This window comes from Lissotriton vulgaris, chromosome 5 (genome assembly GCF_964263255.1).
Source record: "Lissotriton vulgaris chromosome 5, aLisVul1.2, whole genome shotgun sequence".
Classification (NCBI taxonomy): domain Eukaryota; kingdom Metazoa; phylum Chordata; class Amphibia; order Caudata; family Salamandridae; genus Lissotriton; species Lissotriton vulgaris.
The window spans coordinates 1,545,455,271-1,545,468,488 of NC_141693.1; the positions used below are offsets into that span (position 1 = coordinate 1,545,455,271).

The window sequence follows — 13,218 nt, forward strand, 5'->3', positions numbered from 1 at the left end:
TGAAAGCCTGTCACCACCTCTAGAAACAACAGTTACACCAATCCAATTCAAATCATTTTTTCCAAAGGAATATCTTCTGCTGGGTCAAAGTTGCATCTGACAAAGATAGGTGTTTAAAAATCTACTTTGTAGTTTCAGAACATCAACATGAGTCCGGAGAGTACAGAAGTAAAATGGTACCATTTCAAAGTTCCTAATACCTCATAAGCTTCTGAGCGGAAGCATGTAATAAATATATAAATTTTTCTAGAAAAGTAATAGTGGATATTGGTTTTCACCTCAGATGGGACTCGAACCCACAATCCCTGGGTTAGGAGGCCAGTGCCTTATCCATTAGGCCACTGAGGCACAGATGAACACTTGCAGTCTAGAGGCATTATTTAAATGTATTCAATCGTCAAACACTGGTGTCTGCAACCAGGACATTTCTCAGTTCTCTCCATAAGTAAACTTCCAATTTTCATCCTCTTCCATCCCCGACTTTAACACTCTGTTCTGTGCTATAATGGAGGCTCTGCATTTCGAGCAAGTGGAGAGAAATTGGAGGAGAACCACTTTCGACTCAACACTTCTTCTTTCCTGGATGCTTTTCTCAATAAACTGGGCTTTGACAGTGGTATCAAGCCGTCCTTGTCTTCAGCAGGACACAGAAATAGGCACCAAGTCTCCTAACCAAGTTCAACCACACTCTGCAACTTAATAGACCAATGCTTTACAAATTAGCCAACTGTGTCATCAGCAAAGGCAGCCAATGTGCCAATCCTTTATAATTCTTCTGTAGTACTTTTCTTTCTCGTAGGCAAAATTAGCACTTTAACTGCACAAATCATACAGATTTTTACACTTGAAGCACTCCATGAACACATACTTACACACCTTGCATTTCATCTACACACCCTTAAGCTAAAAACCCATTCTGTCAAGTCAAAATTCTGCAACCCTATTACATATTCAGTGCGTGTACATAGACGCACTTCTTAATGCCACTAACATGGACAAGATTTTAGGCTGAAGATGCAATCTAAATGACTGTGCAGTATGTACTCCACTTCATGAATAATTAGGAATGAGAACATAATGGCTATAAGAGTATTGGAAGAGCCTGCTTCCATTCTGAACGGAAAGCTGAGTTGTGTGACCATTGGCAAAAACCGACCAGGAAGGGACTCGAACCCTCAACCTTCTGATCCGAAGTCAGACACCTTATCCATTAGGCCACACGGTCATATGTCCTGCTGTGCTTATTTTTATAATGTAGGTGGTATGGAAGGATGGGAAATATGATATTGATAGTTATTTAGGTTTACATCTCATTGTGTTTTTTCAGCTCCTTTCAATTAAAGCACTCTTTTGGAATCTATATCATGAGAATGTCACCAGTACGATAAGCTTTTGTTTTCTTTTTTGCATTTAAACCTCTTTCTTCATGAGATTAAAGCTCAGTTGTATGCTTTACATAGCTCTGGATATTTCCAGAAGAGGAGAGAAACTGTTTTGACAGTAGTACAAACTGCTCCTTTCTGGATATGCCAATTTACACACGCTCAAAGGTTGTATACGTTTCATGAATCCTGACTTGCCCTATTCAAGTAGCTGAAAGCCTGTCACCACCTCTAGAAACAACAGTTACACCAATCCAATTCAAATCATTTTTTCCAAAGGAATATCTTCTGCTGGGTCAAAGTTGCATCTGACAAAGATAGGTGTTTAAAAATCTACTTTGTAGTTTCAGAACACCAACATGACCCTGAAGAGTACAGAAGTAAAATGGTACCATTTCAAAGTTCCTAATACCTCATAAGCTTCTGAGCGGAAGCATGTAATATATATATAAATTTTTCTGGAAAAGTAAGAGTGGATATTGGTTTTCACCTCAGATGGGACTCAACCCAGAATCCCTGACTTAGGAGGCCAGTGCCTTATCCATTAGGCCAATGAGGCACAGATAAACACTTGCAGTCTAGAGGCATTATTTAAATGTATTCAATCGTCAAACACTGGTGTCTGCACACAGGACATTTCTCAGTTCTCTCCATAAGTAAACTTCCCATTTTCATCCTCTTCCATCCCCGACTTTAACACTCTGTTCTGTGCTATAATGGAGGCTCTGCATTTCGAGCAAGTGGAGAGAAATTGGAGGAGAACCACTTTCGACTTAACACTTCTTCTTTCCTGGATGCTTTTCTCATAAACTGGGCTTTGGCAGTGGTATCAAGCCGTCCTTGTCTTCAGCAGGACACAGAAACAGGCACCAAGTCTCCTAACCAAGTTGAACCACACTCTGCAACTTAATATACCAATGCTTTGCAAATTAGCCAACTGTGTCATCAGCAAAGGCAGCCAATGTGCCAATCCTTTATAATTCTTCTGTAGTACTTTTCTTTCTCGTAGGCAAAATTAGCACTTTAACTGCACAAATCATACAGATTTTACACTTGAAGCACTCCATGAACACATACTTACACACCTTGCATTTCATCTACACACCCTTAAGCTAAAAACCCATTCTGTCAAGTCAAAATTCTGCAACCCTATTACATATTCAGTGCGTGTACATAGAAGCACTTCTTAATGCCATTAACATGGACAAGATTTTAGGCTGAAGATGCAATCTAAATGACTGTGCAGTATGTACTCCACTTCATGAATAATTAGGAATGAGAACATGATGGCTATAAGAGTATTGGAAGAGCCTGCTTCCATTCTGAACGGAAAGCTGAGTTGTGTGACCATTGGCAAAAACCGACCACGAAGGGACTCGAACCCTCAATCTTCTGATCCGAAGTCAGACACCTTATCCATTAGGCCACGCGGTCATATGTCCTGCTGTGCTTATTTTTATAATGTAGGTGGTATGCAAGGATGGGAAATATGATTTTGATAGTTATTTAGGTTTACATCCCATTGTGTTTTTTCAGCTCATGTCAATTAAAGCACTCTTTTGGAATCTATATAATGAGAATGTCACCAGTACGATAAGCTTTATTTTTCTTTTTTGCATTTAAACCTCTTTCTTCATGAGATTAAAGCTCAGTTGTATGCTTTACATAGCTCTGGATATTTCCAGAAGAGGAGAGAAACTGTTTTGACAGTAGTACAAACTGCTCCTTTCTGGATATGCCAATTTACACACGCTCAAAGGTTGTATACGTTTCATGAATCCTGACTTGCCCTATTCAAGTAGCTGAAAGCCTGTCACCACCTCTAGAAACAACAGTTACACCAATCCAATTGAAATCATTTTTTCCAAAGGAATATCTTCTGCCGGGTCAAAGTTGCATCTGACAAAGATAGGTGTTTAAAAATCTACTTTGTAGTTTTAGAACACCAACATGACCCTGAAGAGTACAGAAGTAAAATTTTACCATTTCAAAGTTCCTAATACCTCATAAGCTTCTGAGCGGAAGCATGTAATAAATATATAAATTTTTCTGGAAAAGTAAGAGTGGATATTAGTTTTCACCTCAGATGGGACTCGAACCCACAATCCCTGGCTTAGGAGGCCAGTGCCTTATCCATTAGGCCACTGAGGCACAGATAAACACTTGCAGTCTAGAGGCATTATTCAAATGTATTCAATCGTCAAACACTGGTGTCTGCACACAGGACATTTCTCAGTTCTCTCCATAAGTGAACTTCCCATTTTCTTCCTCTTCCATCCCCGACTTTAACACTCTGTTCTGTGCTATAATGGAGGCTCTGCATTTCGAGCAAGTGGAGAGAAATTGGAGGAGAACCACTTTCGACTCAACACTTCTTCTTTCCTGGATGCTTTTCTCAATAAACTGGGCTTTGACAGTGGTATCAAGCCGTCCTTGTCTTCAGCAGGACACAGAAACAGGCACCAAGTCTCCTAACCAAGTTCAACCACACTCTGCAACTTAATAGACCATGGCTTTACAAATTAGCCAACTGTGTCATCAGCAAAGGCAGCCAATGTGCCAATCCTTTATAATTCTTCTGTAGTACTTCTCTTTCTCGTAGGCAAAATTAGCACTTTAACTGCACAAATCATACAGATTTTACACTTGAAGCACTCCATGAACACATACTTACACACCTTGCATTTCATCTACACACCCTTAAGCTAAAAACCCATTCTGTCAAGTCAAAATTCTGCAACCCTATTACATATTCAGTGCATGTACATAGAAGCACTTCTTAATGCCACTAACATGGACAAGATTTTAGGCTGAAGATGCAATCTAAATGACTGTGCAGTATGTACTCCACTTCATGAATAATTAGGAATGAGAACATGATGGCTATAAGAGTATTGGTAGAGCCTGCTTCCATTCTGAATGGAAAGCTGAGTTGTGTGACCATTGGCAAAAACCGACCACGAAGGGACTCGAACCCTCAATCTTCTGATCCGAAGTCAGACGCCTCATTCATTAGGCCACGCGGTCATATGTCTTGCTGTGATTATTTTTATAATGTAGGTGGTATGCAAGGATGGGAAATAGGATATTGATAGTTATTTAGGTTTACATCCCATTGTGTTTTTTCAGCTCCTTTCAATTAAAGCACTCTTTTGGAATCTATATAATGAGAATGTCACCAGTACGATAAGCTTTTGTTTTCTTTTTTGCATTTAAACCTCTTTCTTCATGAGAATAAAGCTCAGTTGTATGCTTTACATAGCTGTGGATATTTCTAGAAGTGGAGAGAAACTGTTTGACAGTAGTAAAAACTGCTCCTTTCTGGATATGCCAATTTACACACGCTCAAAGGTTGTATACGTTTCATGAATCCTGACTTGCCCTATTCAAGTAGCTGAAAGCCTGTCACCACCTCTAGAAACAACAGTTACACCAATCCAATTCAAATAATTTTTTCCAAAGGAATATCTTCTGCCGGGTCAAAGTTGCATCTGACAAAGATAGGTGTTTAAAAATCTACTTTGTAGTTTCAGAACACCAACAGGACCCTGAAGAGTACAGAAGTAAAATGGTACCATTTCAAAGTTCCTAATACCTCATAAGCTTCTGAGCGGAAGCATGTAATAAATATATAAATGTTTCTGGAAAAGTAAGAGTGGATATTGGTTTTCACCTCAGATGGGACTCGAACCCACATTCCCTGGCTTAGGAGGGCAGTGCCTTATCCATTATGCCACTGAGGCACAGATAAACACTTGCAGTCTAGAGGCATTATTTAAATGTATTCAATCGGCAAACACTGGTGTCTGCACACAGGACATTTCTCAGTTCTCTCCATAAGTTAACTTCCCATTTTCATCCTCTTCCATGCCCGACTTCAACACTCTGTTCTGTGCTATAATGGAGGCTCTGCATTTCGAGCAAGTGGAGAGAAATTGGAGGAGAACCACTTTCGACTCAACACTTCTTCTTTCCTGGATGCTTTTCTCAATAAACTGGGCTTTGACAGTGGTATCAAGCCGTCCTTGTCTTCAGCAGGACACAGAAACAGGCACCAAGTCTCCTAACCAAGTTCAACCACACTCTGCAACTTAATATACCAATGCTTTGCAAATTAGCCAACTGTGTCATCAGCAAAGGCAGCCAATGTGCCAATCCTTTATAATTCTTCTGTAGTACTTTTCTTTCTCGTAGGCAAAATTAGCACTTTAACTGCACAAATCATACAGATTTTACACTTGAAGCACTCCATGAACACCTACTTACACACCTTGCATTTCATCTACACACCCTTAAGCTAAAAACCCATTCTGTCAAGTCAAAATTCTGCAACCCTATTACATATTCAGTGTATGTACATAGAAGCACTTCTTAATGCCACTAACATGGACAAGATTTTAGGCTGAAGATGCAATCTAAATGACTGTGCAGTATGTACTCCACTTCATGAATAATTAGGAATGAGAACATGATGGCTATAAGAGTATTGGTAGAGCCTGTTTCCATTCTGAATGGAAAGCTGAGTTGTGTGACCATTGGCAAAAACCGACCACAAAGGGACTCAAACCCTCAATCTTCTGATCCGAAGTCAGACGCCTTATCCATTAGGCCACGCGGTCATATGGCTGAGATACCCGCCACCCCCTCTCAACACAATCCCCAAGAATTGGGAAACCGGAAACCGTTCTTGAACTTTTGGAAGGCGGGAAGGGAGTCACCCTTCCCGGCCGTATTTATTTAAAATATGAAACAAAATTAAAACATTAAAATAACAGTTTCATATTATGTACAATTTCATTTCCACATTACGATGTTTGGCTAACCTTAACAGATCTCTAATACAAAGGTTCTCCTAGCCGAACTAACATCCTACAAAACATTTGACTTGAAATTGTACATCCTAACGTTAAGGGCCAACGGCAAGGTCGTAACCGGTGTCAGATCCCTAAACCAGAAATACCCCCCTCACTTGTGAGAGGAGTGACCGCACAGAGGCGTACCTCAAATGCATCTACCAATTTCACTTTGTACTTGACGGGGGCCCCAATAAACTCGACGCCATTTAACGGTCGTTCGAGGACTCGTGTGAGGTGTCTAAAAGGTAGCGTAAACCCCCTCCCGCACCCCACACAACTTACCCATCTGCCGTCGCAGATGTCCTGGCCCCGGGAAATTCCCCAGGAGGGGCCGTAGCCCCTCCTATCCAGGAAGGGGCCTTGACCACCTTTCCTTTCCCTCCGGCGGCCTCTCCTTAGACAGGACCGCCTCCCCGTTGAGGGGCCAATTGGCCACCTCCCCCACGCGCTCCCATCCGTAATGGGTGACGCCCCCTCATAGGGATCTTCGAATTACTGCTCACCGATCATGACCTTACCGCCCGACCAAAATAAATACGACAAGTTTAACTAAGTTACTGAGATTATAAAGCAAACATCACTTATTACCAAGCGTGAATACTGCTCAATCCTTGCTCCAAAACTTTATTAGCAAAATATACTGAAAATAACCAATCTTTATTGTATTTTAAGAAATTTCACGATATCATCACAACCTGTAAGAAAACAGAGAAAACAAAAAGATACTATATCAACTGTATTCACAAGGAATCGCTGTCCTCAGGGGCTGGTGGGTGGGTCAAAATTGGCTCTTCGTTCCGTCTCGAGCTCACGTGCAGCGGGGAGGTGCAGCTTCAGAGCACAGGAACAAGAGGATGCTTTCTTGGCTTCCGCTCCTTTTATCCGTCTTCAGGGTGGGCGTGAACCCGCCCCCGCCTGCCTCTGAGGGCGTCGCCGGCCGCGTCGGTGTCTAGGCCAGCCCACACTAGGGCGGGAAAAAGGCGCGCCCCGGCTACGCCGCTTCGGGCATACCAGCCGAGACTCGCCTCCCGCCCAAGATGGCTTCCCGGGGGGATCGAGGTACTCCACCATACGTTCGGGGGGACCGAATGGTCGCCCCTTTCCATATGGCTGAGATACCCGCCACCCCCTCTCAACACAATCCCCAAGAATTGGGAAACCGGAAACCGTTCTTGAACTTTTGGAAGGCGGGAAGGGAGTCACCCTTCCCGGCCGTATTTATTTAAAATATGAAACAAAATTAAAACATTAAAATAACAGTTTCATATTATGTACAATTTCATTTCCACATTACGATGTTTGGCTAACCTTAACAGATCTCTAATACAAAGGTTCTCCTAGCCGAACTAACATCCTACAAAACATTTGACTTGAAATTGTACATCCTAACGTTAAGGGCCAACGGCAAGGTCGTAACCGGTGTCAGATCCCTAAACCAGAAATACCCCCCTCACTTGTGAGAGGAGTGACCGCACAGAGGCGTACCTCAAATGCATCTACCAATTTCCCTTTGTACTTGACGGGGGCCCCAATAAACTCGACGCCATTTAACGGTCGTTCGAGGACTCGTGTGAGGTGTCTAAAAGGTAGCGTAAACCCCCTCCCGCACCCCACACAACTTACCCATCTGCCGTCGCAGATGTCCTGGCCCCGGGAAATTCCCCAGGAGGGGCCGTAGCCCCTCCTATCCAGGAAGGGGCCTTGACCACCTTTCCTTTCCTTCCGGCGGCCTCTCCTTAGACAGGACCGCCTCCCCGTTGAGGGGCCAATTGGCCACCTCCCCCACGCGCTCCCATCCGTAATGGGTGACGCCCCCTCATAGGGATCTTCGAATTACTGCTCACCGATCATGACCTTACCGCCACAGGCCGGATAGTTGACCGGCTATCCGGACCCCCCACAACACACTCCTACCTAAAGGTCATGCTGTAAACCCCTTAACCAAGCTATGAAGTCTCCTATGAGTAACTCGTTCCCCACCCGGGACAAATGAACACCGTCCCCCAAATACATACTGTCCCCTTTGATACAACCATGCGAAATAGAATGCAGTGTACTTGAACGGAACAATCTACTCACTTTATTATTAATTTTCCTTACTGAATGATTCAGAGCAGAAACAGAAATAGCCCCCCGCCACACTTTTCGTGGGATCATATGGGACCATGCAATTGTGCACCCTGGAACTCTTCTCGCCAACCAACTTACCGTGGAAAGCATCGCCTCAAGAAGAAGTCGTCTACCAGTGGTCACCAAATCATTGCCCCCAAGATGTACTATGACTACAGACGGCGGTGACCTCGTCCGCCCTAACAAACCCTCGAAAAATGATCGAAACTGGTCAATACAGAGCCCGCCCTTTCCGTAGAAGGACACACTGTACCCGTATTCCCCAGCCACGTGAATCATGTCACCTGCTTTGAATACGTCCGCGGCACGCCTCACGTATGAGTGGCCCACGACCCACACCTCCTTTTTCACAGCCGGTAATGTCTGACCGCTGGCCCCCTGGTGTCGGGTCGACTGCACAGTCCGCCCCGCCTCGTAGGCTTGCGCAACTGAAAATCAAACAAAAACAAGAAGCGTGAGTACATCATTACAGCTTCACAACATGTGCAACCGCACATACCTCTTATAACAGTTCGAGGACCAACGCCCCACACGTTTTACTTGTTCAACATTCAGACCCCTGGCTGTAGCCTCCGTAGCAGCCCCTATCCGAAAGGAATGGGTCCCAAATTCGCCGGGGTTCAAACCCGCAGCCGAAATCGACATCGCAAGCACCCGCTGAAACTGAAACCTCGTCAGTGGGGTGGCGTCAGCGTGTCTTAACAAGGTCCCCCCCCATGCTGCCACCCTCTGCGCTAAATATTCCTCTACGCACACAACAGGGCACATGGAAGACCCGGGGATCCTCTGGATGATTACGCAGTCCCCGATTGCACTCTGATCGGATTTGGACCTGACAAACGAGACCGTCATTGTCTCCTCCCTGACCTGAATGTGTTCCCGGCACAGTCCCCCCATCGTATCCTGCTTGTTCTTTGCCACTAATTCGCTTACCCGCATAGCCCCATGGAATGCTAATGCAAATGCGGCTCGGAACAACACTGCTTCGTACTGGGATGAACATGTTACCGGTAGCACGGACAATAACAGGGCCAACCTATCCAGACCTATCGGGTGCCTATCGTCTATCCTGTGACCCTCAAGGCGTTGCCACCCACGTAGCGCTTTCTGCACAACGAAAGACGCTGTCGGGTCCTGGATCCCATGAGCCCTTGCCATAAAGGAAATGGCGGCCCGATGCCTCTGGGCCGTAGCTACTGACTTGCCTGCCTTATGTAGAGAGAGCAGGAATCTCACTACAAACTCTTCCTGACCCCAAAGTTCCCCCACGGCAGTACCCAAAAAGGCCCAATAGGAACGGAACGCCCCTTCATATGCCTTCCTCGTCCTGGGTGCTAAACTCTCTCCCACGAGGTCTTGTAGTTCGGGGCACCGAGAGACCAGAGAGCTTCGGGAAAGGGTGCCGCCACCGGGTCCGCTGTGGGCAGAAAACCCCAGAAGGCCTGCATACGGAAACGAGAAAGCGCATCAGCCGCTTGGTTCATCACCCCCGGCACGTGTCGCGCCCTAAACAGTACATTCAGTTGCATGCACAACAACACAATTTCCTTGAGCAGTCTCAGAATAAATTTGCATCGTGCTGCCTGACTATTGATACACTCAACCACGGTCATGTTATCAGACCAGAACACCACAGAGTGATCCCTAAACCCTTCTGGCCATGTTTTCAAAGCCACCAGAATAGGGAACAGTTCGAGAAAAGCAATGTTACTCGTCAACCCGCACTCATGCCACCATGACGGCCATTTTTGAGCCGACCATTGTGTACCCAATATGGCGCCAAAACCCATACTCCCCGCCGAGTCTGTCCAAAGCCCCAACTCCTCGGAAGACACCGCTGGTTTGTTCCAGACAATTCGACCATTGAAATCCGCCAGGAATGCAATCCAAATGCGCATGTCCTGGCGAACTTCTGCCGAGAGTCTTGTGCGATGATGTCCTTCCTTCAGGCCGACCATGGATTGTGCAATCGAGCGGGAAAAAGGGCGCGCCATCGGCACTACCCTTAGGGCAAAATTCAACTGACCCACCACCTGTTGCAATTGATGCAGGTTTACTTTCGTTGCACGAATACATGTCTCAAGGGATAACCTGAATTTTAACACTTTTTCCTTGGGTAATCGAAAACAACCTTCCACCGAGTCGAGCTCGATCCCCAGAAACTCGATCAAGGTCGAGGGACCCACAGTCTTACCTGGCGCCAAAGGCACACCGAATTGATTCATTAGGACACAAAATTCATGTAAAGCCTGTCCACACTCAGAATCCCCGGCTGCCCCCAAAAACAGAAAGTCATCGAGATAGTGCATAACATGTTGAAAACCTGTCTTCCTCGTGAATACCCACTGCAGAAAACAACTGAACTTCTCAAAATAGGCACATGAAATCGAGCATCCCATTGGCATACATCTATCCATGTAATATCGACCCTGAAACTGAAAACCAAGTAGACGCTGATCGTCTGGGTGTACCGGGAGCAACCGGAACGCTGACTCGATGTCCGATTTGGCCATCAGCGTCCCGGGCCCCAGGCGATTCAACATGGCAACGGCCTCATCGAAAATGCGTACCGCACCGAACATACTTCCGGGTCTATCGCGTCATTCACGGAAAGACCACGTGGGGCTGACAAATTATGTATCAGTCGAAACTCACCCGGGTCCTTCTTGGGGACCACCCCTAGAGGAGAACACACAAAGTTAGCAACCGGTGGCAAATCGAATGGACCGGCGACACGACCTTGAGTCACCTCTTTTCCAATCTTTACCTGCACCACCGCCGTGTGCTGTAAGACCGACATTTGATTCTTACAGTTTGGAACCCCCTGAAAATCCCCCACTGGGATGCGGAAACCACATGAAAACCCGTTCCGTAACACCCCAGCGGAAGCATGATCCGGGTATTCGCTGAGCCAAGGAATCATTGCCATGGTATCAATCAGGGTCGGTAAAGGCGCCCCTCGGACTATATTAGACCTGTTTGGCGCCTCCCTTACCACCGTTATCACCCGTTTTGGCTCTGCACATGGACTCAGAATGGGATGGCTGCCCGCACCCCCCACACTCATGTCTGAATTTGCATGACCCCTGGGGCCTGGTACATTTGCCTCTGTTAAAATTCCAACAGATCCCCCTTTTACCTGTGTTGCCACTCGGCTTCGAGTGGTACTCGTTACCTGCACCCGTCCGAAAGGGTGTCCCAGAGTTTTGGCGGGAGGATTCCCCCCCGTTACTCCCTACCAATGGCACCTTCAACATCCCTGTACTCTCCATTTTTTGCCAAGAGACGGAGTCGTAACAATCCCAAGACAACAATGGGTTGTGCTCTTTAGCTTTTCTAAACAGATTATCATAGCAGAACCACTGATTGCCCCCATATGCCACAGAATACTCCATAATACGTGACTGATAAATGGGTAACTCGGTCAACAACTCAGGCCTGCGCTCACCCATAATGGACGTAAAAATGCCCCATGCTCTGCCCCAAGTACCAATGGTCTCGTCGACCTTGAAGGCGGCCATTTTTGCGCGCCAAACACTCGGATGCATGAGCTCCTTTTGACTCTTCACATGCTCGATCTCGTAATGGTCGGTAAGCAATGAAAACATGTTTACATATTTATCCGCCCAAATCAATTCCTTGATTTCTTGTGGGACATGCTGGGCAATCTTCTCCTTTCGAGAAGGTACAGACCCCTCCCCCGCAATCGGCAATGGCCGCTTACCTGAAGTAGACCCCACGTTTGTCGCCGAACTTGGGCCTGCTGTACTTCCAGCCGCCGGAACCTGTGGGGGAACAGAAGATGTTGCCTTCGCAGCCTCCCTAGATTCCCGCAGCTGCCTCATTACTGCCCGGGCGTCGTCAGCCGTGGCACCCTCGCTATCTTTTCCCAACCACGCTGCCAATTGTGCCGCTAACTCGGGGGGCATATCCTCCCTGTTCACGGGGGTGACCACCACAGGGATTGGATTCCCCTCTTTCGGCACCGGGGTTGGCTCCTCTCGAAGGGTTTCGGGAACCGGGGTCTCTCCCCCAAGTGCTGCCCTTCTGGGCCTCTTGCTTTTTCCACCGGGGACTGTTCCCTGTAAAGGCCGTTTCGGTCCTCCCTCCCCGTCCTTAGCCTCAACCTTTTTCTTCAGATCGGCTATCTCCTTCATGAGTATGCGGAGCATCTCCTCGGTACCGACCCGCTTTCCGACTTTCTTGGGCATTCTCAGACGGGATATCTGTAAGACAAAAGAGAGATTACAACGCTCAAAATTGGCTCTTCGTTCCGTCTCGAGCTCACGTGCAGCGGGGAGGTGCAGCTTCAGAGCACAGGAACAAGAGGATGCTTTCTTGGCTTCCGCTCCTTTTATCCGTCTTCAGGGTGGGCGTGAACCCGCCCCCGCCTGCCTCTGAGGGCGTGGCCGGCCGCGTCGGTGTCTAGGCCAGCCCACACTAGGGCGGGAAAAAGGCGCGCCCCGGCTACGCCGCTTCGGGCATACCAGCCGAGACTCGCCTCCCGCCCAAGATGGCTTCCCGGGGGGATCGAGGTACTCCACCATACGTTCGGGGGGACCGAATGGTCGCCCCTTTCCATATGTCTTGCTGTGCTTATTTTTATAATGTAGGTGGTATGCAAGGATGGCAAATATGATATTGATAGTTATTTAGGTTTACATCCCATTGTGTTTTTTCAGCTCCTTTCCATTAAAGCACTCTTTTGGAATCTCTATAATGAGAATGTCACCAGTACGATAAGCTTTTGTTTTCTTTTTTGCATTTAAACCTCTTTCTTCATGAGAATAAAGCTCAGTTGTATGCTTTACATAGCTCTGGATATTTCCAGAAGTGGAGAGAAACTGTTT

At 46.4% G+C, this 13,218-nt stretch overlaps 5 non-coding genes across 5 annotated transcripts; all 5 read right to left on the reverse strand.

The window, feature by feature from the left end:
• Positions 1–275: 275 nt before the first annotated feature.
• On the reverse strand, positions 276–348 carry TRNAR-CCU (transfer RNA arginine (anticodon CCU)). The gene has a single exon. It is a non-coding gene; the product is annotated as a tRNA-Arg (tRNA).
• Positions 349–1,152: 804 nt separating this feature from the next.
• TRNAR-UCG (transfer RNA arginine (anticodon UCG)) lies at positions 1,153–1,225 on the reverse strand. Its single transcript has one exon. It is a non-coding gene; the product is annotated as a tRNA-Arg (tRNA).
• Positions 1,226–2,743: 1,518 nt separating this feature from the next.
• On the reverse strand, positions 2,744–2,816 carry TRNAR-UCG (transfer RNA arginine (anticodon UCG)). Its single transcript has one exon. It is a non-coding gene; the product is annotated as a tRNA-Arg (tRNA).
• A 644-nt stretch (positions 2,817–3,460) lies between these two features.
• TRNAR-CCU (transfer RNA arginine (anticodon CCU)) lies at positions 3,461–3,533 on the reverse strand. Its single transcript has one exon. It is a non-coding gene; the product is annotated as a tRNA-Arg (tRNA).
• A 2,395-nt stretch (positions 3,534–5,928) lies between these two features.
• Positions 5,929–6,001, reverse strand: TRNAR-UCG (transfer RNA arginine (anticodon UCG)). Its single transcript has one exon. It is a non-coding gene; the product is annotated as a tRNA-Arg (tRNA).
• Between the last annotated feature and the right edge of the window lie 7,217 nt (positions 6,002–13,218).